This window comes from Ovis aries, chromosome 1 (assembly GCF_016772045.2).
Source record: "Ovis aries strain OAR_USU_Benz2616 breed Rambouillet chromosome 1, ARS-UI_Ramb_v3.0, whole genome shotgun sequence".
In the NCBI taxonomy this organism is placed as follows: Eukaryota; Metazoa; Chordata; class Mammalia; order Artiodactyla; family Bovidae; genus Ovis; species Ovis aries.
Genome location: NC_056054.1, coordinates 99565104 through 99573777, shown reverse-complemented (window position 1 = coordinate 99573777; position 8674 = coordinate 99565104). Strand labels below are relative to the sequence as shown.

At 45.5% G+C, this 8674-nt stretch overlaps 1 non-coding gene across 1 annotated transcript; it reads left to right on the top strand.

Moving 5' to 3' along the window:
* The first annotated feature begins 4576 nt into the window (after nt 1-4576).
* Nucleotides 4577-4648, top strand: TRNAH-GUG (transfer RNA histidin (anticodon GUG)). Its single transcript has one exon. It is a non-coding gene; the product is annotated as a tRNA-His (tRNA).
* Nucleotides 4649-8674: the final 4026 nt, after the last annotated feature.

Here is an 8674-nt window from a genome sequence, read left to right as displayed (position 1 = left end):
GCGGGGTGAAATTTTAGGGAACACCAAAGAGACTCCCTTTTGCCAAGAGGACACCGGAGAAGTGCTGCAGAGAAACAGCACAGGAGTCAGGTGTAAAGGAGTAGCGGGGAGCGGGGTGTGGTTCTGAGTGGATTGGAAGCGTTGATCATTCTTGAGAGCCCAGAGCGCTGACGGCCGGCGCCATGAAAAGGCCATTGAGGTCCGCAGCCCGGGAGGGGTGGCGTCCACACTGCTGGGCTTCAAGGTTTCCTGGGCTTCGGACCCACCCCTCGCCTCCTGCGGCTTCCAGGAGCTGGGGAGTCGGCGGGGGCGACCTCTGCTCTCGGGCGCGTAGCTGAGGGTATGAGGACTCTGCCTTGGGTGCGGGACCCCGAAGGCAGTCTGAGGGGGCCCGAGGGGCCTCACTTCAGGGGAGAGGAGGAACCCTAAAGCAGGGCCCTCGGGAGCCGCCGTCTCCGTGCCTGAGAGAGCTTGGGGCTCCAAGGTTTCTGCATGAGTGTTAAAAGTTGGTGGCTTGGATAGTGGCTGCAGAACCTTGGGTTTTCCTGGATACAGTGGTTAGCGGCAGCGAGTGTCCCCTCTCCTTAGCCTAGTGGTTATCACGTTCGCCTCGCGAGTGAAAGGTCCCTGGTTTGAAACCAGGCGGAAGCAGATCGCTTTTTTCCGCTGAGATTTGCATTCTCATCAGCAAAACGAAAAGGCGCGAAAGGCACGGGGTGAGGCAGCTGAGGCAGCTGACGCAGCTGTAGAAGGAGTTGGTGACCACCTGAAAGTCTACTCAGCACAAGAAAGCAGCCCTCTTTCTCTGCTCCGAGTCTCTGCGGAGTCCAGGCCCAGTTCATCCCAGGGGGGGAAGGACAAGGCTGACTTCGGGTCACCTTTACATCCGGAAACCCCTCCGGCTCCCTGTCGGGCTCCTGGATCTTTCACATGTTTACAAATTGTCACTGAAAACCAAGAAGCTCATTCCCGTGAAGCTCACTTGCTTTTTCCCCCTCAGCACACTTGAGGAGCAGTCTTATTTTCCTGGTAGAAGAAAATAGACCGCACCCAGGTCTCACCGTGGGCTCCAGCCAAAGTCACGGAAATGAAGAATTTAAGGCTCGGTGAACTGGTACCCCGTGCCGTCATCAGAGGCCCCGAGGCCAGGTCAGAGATCTGGAGGTAGACAGATCCGCTTATCACCGGTTGAAAGCCAAGTCAGCGCCTGACTCGATGGAAAACTGAGGTTCACAAAGAGAGCAGCAAGGCAGCACACAGCCCTAGAACTAGACCAGGAGGGACTCAGTAGATACTTTGTGACCTGGTCTCAGAAACAGAAGCATCCTCCAGGAAAGGGGATTTGAAGGGCGATGAGCAGCCGGTCAAGGGCTGGGAGCCTTGCACAGCTGCACACAGCTGGGGTCTGCTGGGCAATTTCCTGTTCTCTGCATCTCTGGTTTCATCTTTTACACTCTCAATTTTCACTTGGAGGCACTAAGTCATCTTTTGTGTACAGCTCCCTGGTGGTCTAGTGGCTAGGATTCGATGTCCACCGCTCTGTGGCCTGAGTTCGACTCCTGGTCAGGGAAAACTCTTTCTGCATCGATACTCACAGGAGACTTCCTCTTCCTACTAAGATCAGAATTGTATTTTGCATCAAGATCCAATGCAGAAGAGTTTCTGCACTGAATTCCTAAATGTCACTGAGTCTGGACCTCAGGGCACTTGACCCGGGGCTGGCTGTTGGAGGTGAGATTTCAAAGAATACCAGGGAGAGATAAGAAAGCCTTCCTCAGTGATTAATGCAAAGAAAGAGAGGAAAACAATAGAATGGGAAAGACTAGAGATTTCAAGAAAATTAGAGATACCAAAGGAATATTTCATGCAAATATGGGCACAATAAAAACAGTAAAGTGGTGGCAAGAATGCACGGAAAAACTACACAACAAAGATCTTAATGACCCAATAGCCATGACGTGTGATCACTCACCTGGAGCCAGACATCCTGGAGTGCAAGGTCAGGTAGACCTTAGGAAGCATCACTACAAACAAAGTTAGTGGAGGTGATGGAATTCCAGCTGAGCTATTTCAAATCCTAAAAGATGATGCTGTGAAAGTGCTGCACTCAATATGCCAGCAAATCTGGAAAACTCAGCAGTGGCCACAGGACTGGAAAAGGTCAATTTTCATTCCAGTCCCAAAGAAAGGCAATGCCAAAGAATGCTCAAACCACTGCACAACTGCACTAATTTCTCTTGCTAACAAAGTAATGCTCAAAATTCTCCAAGCTAGGCTTCAATAGTATGTGAACCGAGAACTTCCAGATGTTCAAGCTGGATTTAGAAAAGGCAGAGGAAGCAGAGATCAAATTGCCAACATCTTTTAGTTCATAAAAAAAGCAAGAGGATTCCAGAAAAAGCATCTACTTCTGCTTCATTGACTAAGACTTTAGTCAAAGGAAGCCTTTGACTGTGTGGATCACAACAAACTGTGGAAAATTCATAAAGAGATGGGACTACCATACCACCTTACCTGTCTCCTGAGAAACCTTTATGCAGGTCAAGAAGCAACTGTTAGAACTGGACATGGAACAATGGGCTGGTTCCAAACTGGGAAAGGAGTACATCAAGGCTGTATATTGTCACCCTGCTTATTTAACTTCTATGCAGAGTATATCATGTGAAATGCCAGGCTGGATGAAGCACAAGCTGGAATCGAGACTGCAGGGAGAAATATCAATAACCTCAGATATGTAGATGACACCACCCTTATGGCAGAAAGTGAAGAGGAACTAAAGAGCATCTTGATGAAAGTGAAAGAGGAGAGTGAAAAAGCTGGCTTACAACTCAACATTCAAAAAACTAAGATCATGGCATCTTGTCCCATCACTTCATGGCAGATAGATGGGAAACAATCTAAACAATGACAGACTGTATTTTCTTATGTTTCAAAATCACTGCAGATGGTGACTGCAGCCATGAAATTAAGTACATGCTGCTTGGAAGAAAAGCTATGACAAACTTAGACAGCATATGAAAAAGTGGAGACACTAATTTCCCAACAAAGCTCCATCTAGTCAAAGCTATGGTTTTTCCAGTAGTCATGTATGGATGTGAGAGTTGGACTATAAAGAAAACTGAGTGCTGAAGAATTGATGCTTTTGAACTGTGGTGTTGGAGAAGACTCTTGAGAGTCCCTTGGACTGCAAGGAAATCAAACCAGTCCATCCTAAAGGAAATCAGTCCTGAATAGTCTTTGGAAGAACTGATACTGAAGCTGAAGCTTCAATACTTTGGCCACCTGATGGGAAGAACTGACTCATCGGAAAAGATGCTGATGCTGGGAAAGACTGATGGCAGAAGGAGAAGGGGACAACAGAGGATGACATGGTAGGATGTCATGACATGGTAGGATCGATGGACATGAGTTTGAGCAAACTCCAGGAGTTGGGGATAGACAAGGAAGCCTGGTATGCTGCAATCCATGGGGTTGCAAAGAACCGGAGAAGACAGAGACTGAATTGAATTGAGACATGAAAACGCTTAAAGACTTCATCAGCTACATTACAAGAAATGTGAAAGGAGTCCTCCAGGAAGTACAACACTGACACCAGCTGGAAATCTGGATTTACACAAAGGGATGAAGGAAAAATAGAAGATTTTAAATTTAAATCTCTTAGAAATATGGGACAGATTTTTTTTTAAAGAACAGAAGATTGTAGGGTTTATAACGTGCACCGAAAAGGAGAAACATGAAGAGATAAAGTTGCTAGTTGCACTCTTTCAGGATATTCTGGACTCCCAGTGACCCCGACCAGGCAACATGCTCTTGGTTTAGGTCCAGAAACGAGGGACAGAAGGGTAGTGAAGGAGGCATTTTTTGGAAAGGAAGAGCAGAGTAGAAAGAACCACAAAGCCTTGGAGTACTTACTTAAAAGGTACAAGGAGAAAGTTATCCTTGGGTAGGCTTAGAACCACCAACTTTCCGGTTAACAGGCAAAGGCACTAAACAATCACGCCTCAAAGCTCAATACAAATGGCCTTCTTTTCATCCCCTTGGGTGCCGAATGCCCCAGCTGCCCCTTGCTCCCCTCCCCTCGCAGAAACAGCGCCCCTGAAACGCCCCCGGCCTGAGCCGAGAGGATACGTATGGGTCTAAGGAAGCTGAACACTCGCTTGGGCTCCAGTATTTCTTCTGTTCTTTGCTCTGCCTTCACCAGACCGTCTGAGCCGCTGGCGCTGCCCTCCCTCCGCTCGGCCGCGGTCGGTGAGGCGAGAGCTGGAACCAGCGGGTGGGGAGGGTGGTCCAAGGAACAAACGTGAAGAGCCGGGAAAGAAGCCGGCGAGGTGGGGACGAGGACAGTCAGACTTCCCAGACGGCATGTGCCACATCTGGGGAGATGAGAATTGATTTTTTATTTTGTTTTGTTTTCTCGTCATGTATCAGAATTGAGAGGAAGAAGACGGAAGCCAGTGAAAGAGAGAATACGAACACCCGAGTAAAGTTTCCAAGAATAAAGTAGTGCAGTGATTGGAATCATTTTATGTCAAATGACATAGATTAAGGACAACTGTCAACGCTTGGGTTGTGGTGCGCCGTGATCGTATAGTGGTTAGTACTCTGCGTTGTGGCCGCAGCAACCTCGGTTCGAATCCGAGTCACGGCATTAGGTTACACCTGGCATCTCCTTGTTTTTTTCTTTTCTTAAACCCCGTAACGGTCTACATTGGGTTCTCCAAAATGTGACCACCAATTCTATCCAAAAAGGAAATTATTAAGATGTGTGATCACAGAACAAAATGCACAAATCATTAATGAACAGCTATTTGGTGTGAAATCACCACCAGGATCAAAACGCAGAAAAATTTTAATCAACGAAGTATGGAAGATACACTTTGATATATGATGAAGCCCTTTGATACATTTTCCAAGTAATGCCTATCCATCCCCTGCTACTCTAAGCTATTCTGATGGCCACCCCACAGATTAAGTTTGTCCTTTCTTCAAACTCACCTAAATGAATATACACATTTTACTGTCTAGGGATTATCAAGCAGAAATTCTGAAGTCGAGTTTCCCACTAGTAAGGAAATCACTGAGTTAGTTGAGCACCATGTGAAAGCAATGGACAAGTTTTTGCCCTGGATAAAGCCCCTTCAAGATCAGGTATCTCTGCTGCCAGCTAACTATAAGCACGTACCCCGAGGGCCATCGTCTTTCACTCAGGGTCACCCTTTGCCCTTCTACCCTTACCAAATCACTCTCTGCAAAGTAATTCTAGCAGAAGTCTCCCAATTCTCCTGCCCCTCCCCACACAGGCAAAGCACACTCTCTCACCCACCAGACTGACTGCCTTTCATCAACTCTTCCAGAGCCACACACACCCACAGCCACTGTGCTGTCTCATCTACTGCTCCCTCTGCAAGCTTGGTCCACACCCCCACCCCCATCCACCACCCCCTCTTCTTCACTCACCTCTTGCCCTACAGTGGACATAACATTTATCCTAACAGGTCTTCAGAGTGAGTGTCCAAGGGAAAAGGGAAATGTGCCCACTACCAGATGGAGACCACAGGGATTCCAAACAGCAGCAGCTGGAGAGTCAGGACATTTCCCTGGATCACCATCCTATTGATATTCTGGTATTGATTTTTACACATACTTTCTGCTTATGTCAACAATAACAGTCTTCCCTTTGTGGTAGTGAGATGAATTGGAAACTCAAATTACTCAGGGAAATGAATGTGAACGAATGGATTGAAAGAGAATATTTTAAAAATATAATCCACCCTCACTCTACTGAAGAGTGGGTGGAAATGGCAAAGGCCTGAGAGGTTGGGTGAGTCTGCTTTTGGTGGGCCAATCATTGGATTTGAAGCAGCTGCTCCTGGGAACTCCCCAAGCTTGGGTGTCTCCAAGGGATGCTTTGAAGGATTCTTCTGCACTGCAGTGATGGACCACAGGACCTGATTTCCTTTTCCTGGGAAGCCTAAGCCAGGGTCTTATTGGATCACAAAGATGGATATTTTAATAACCAAAAGTTATAAGAAAATATTCTTGACATTTTTACTCATCAGGGAAATAAACCTTAATACTACATGGAGATATCATTATCCTGCAGCATGATTGTATTTAAAAGAATTCATACATCAAATGCTGACAGTTGTGGAGCAATTGGATCTGTAGTAGTCAGTTTGAAATCATTCTAGAAGACTGTTGGCAATTTCTGATAAAGTTAGTCTTGTACCTACTCCATGACTCCAAAATTGCAGTACATCCATGAATGCAGAAGTACACAAAAAGATTGATATGGAATATTCATCAAAACACCAAGAATATTCATCAAGGACACCAATTAACACCAAAAAACCCACCAAAATTACTCCAATAATACCAAAATTAATAAGTGATATACATAACAGTATGAATATGTTTAATGAACAAAATGTTTCATGAAACAAAAATCAGTAACAAAAAATGTACATTCATTCATTTGAGTTTCAAAAGCCAGCAACAGTACATGATTGCAATAGACTTCAGAATTAGTAATTAAGTGATCTTGTGTAGGAATTCGGAGAAGGCAATGGCACCCCACTCCAGCACTCTTGCCTGGAAAATCCCATGGACAGAGGAGCCTGGTGGGCCACAGTCAATGTGGTTGCTAAGAGTCGGACACAACTGACCGACTTCACTTTCACTTTTCACTTTCATGCATTGGAGAAGGAAATGGCAACCCACTCCAGTGTTCTTGCCTGGAGAATCCCAGGGACGGGGGAGCCTGGTGGGCTGCCGTCTATGGGGTCGCACAGAGTCGGACACGACTGAAGTGACTTAGCAGCAGCAGCAGTGTAGGAATTGCCTGGAAAGGGTCTCAAATGACATTGCTAGGATGGTAGCAGTTTTCTATAACTTCGTCTGGGTGGTGATTACACTTGCCCAAGTTCACAAATTGTGCCTATGAATTAAAGATGTGTGCTTTTTACACAGTGTGGAGTATAGTTCAATGATTTACTGTTTCCATAGAAATCAGTGGATGGTGGGTGGAGACAAGCTGCTGTAAACTGTGATGACTAGTTTGCATTTTATTGTAAACCCATTGAAAACTCATTTTCCTTTAGTGTAAAAAAAAAAAAAAACTACTGATATTAGAAATACCTTTTACAGAAAAAAAGTCATTGACTATATCATTTCATTAGTGCAAGCTACAGACAAAGCTACTTGAGAGGCAATATTTCTACTTTGGAACATGTTCTGCTCAACAGTGAGACAAGAAGTTGACCTAGGTTTTGCTTTGACCAGCCCATTTGTGTGCTGTGGGATTTACTCCTCACAGAATACAAATGCAAGGCCAGCAGCAAACTGCTCTCCAACCACTGCTAAGTGGCATAACTTGTGCTGGAATTAAAAGTAAAATGAATATTACTCAACCATAAAGGAAAAAAAAAAAAGAATGAAATAATGCCATTTGAAGCAATGTGGATGACCTGGAGATTCTCATATTGAGTGAAGTAAGATGGACAAATACGATATCACTTATATGTGGAAACTAAAACACAAAAACAAAAATGATACAAATGAAATTATATACAAAACAGAAATAGACCCTCAGATGTAGAAAACAAGCTGCTGGTTACCAAAGGGAAAAGAGTAGAGAGAGGGATAAATTAGGAGTTTCAGATTAACATATATACACTACTGTGTATCAGATAGATAACCAATAAGGACCTCTAGCACAAGGAGGGACCTAAACTCAATATTTTTTAAATAAATAAAATATTTTGTAATAAAAACCTATATAGAAAGAGAATCTGAAAAAAATGTATGTATAACTGAATCACTTTGTTGTACACCTGAAACTAACAACACTGTAAATCAACTATATGCCAATTAAAAAAAAAAAAAGCAAATGGAAAGAGGTTATAGACACTAACTTGATACAGCCTGGATATGAACCGAGGTTGCTGCCACCACGATACAGCACTATACACCATACAAGCACAGTGCACAACAGGACCTCGGGTAACTATCTCGACATAAATAAATCCACACTGTTTTATTCCTGGACACTTACAGAAGTTCGTGCTTTTCTCTCTTTCATGCTCTTCTCCGATTCTTCCTCCCCAATTTGCTACTTAAAAAAGCAATTTTTCTTTCTGAGGATCTGGCCCGAGCCTCTTCACAGACTTCCTGGAAGGTCTGCCGGCAGGTTTCATCCATGTCTTTGCTTGCTCTCGCTCCTTTTCACGTTTCCTCTTTGGATGTGATCTCTTTCCTGTTAAGCCACACGGACCACACCTACTAAACCGCTGCCCAAAGGTGCAGATGGCCGAATGAAGGTGGAGCAAACCCGGAGCCGTCACTGAGTCCACCGAGGGTTCAGCTTCCCTCGGGCTCCCCTCGGCTCAGGCCTGGCGTCCGGGCGCTGGCATCTGAGGCGGGTGTGGAGTAACGCGTGGCAGGGGCGCTCGGTTGCACTTCTGCCTTTGCAATCGCCCGACGCCCGGCTTTCCAACGGGAACGAACACTGAGTGGACTCCGTCTCTCCGATGGCCCGAGGCTTGGAGACCGAGCTGCTCTCCCGAGAAAGGCAGGTGGCTTCGCCTACCTTTGAAGCTTTGCTCGCTTTCTGCGGGGATGAGTGAGTGAGTGAGTGTTAGTCACTCTATTGAGACCAAAAACGAGCTAGTGTCGA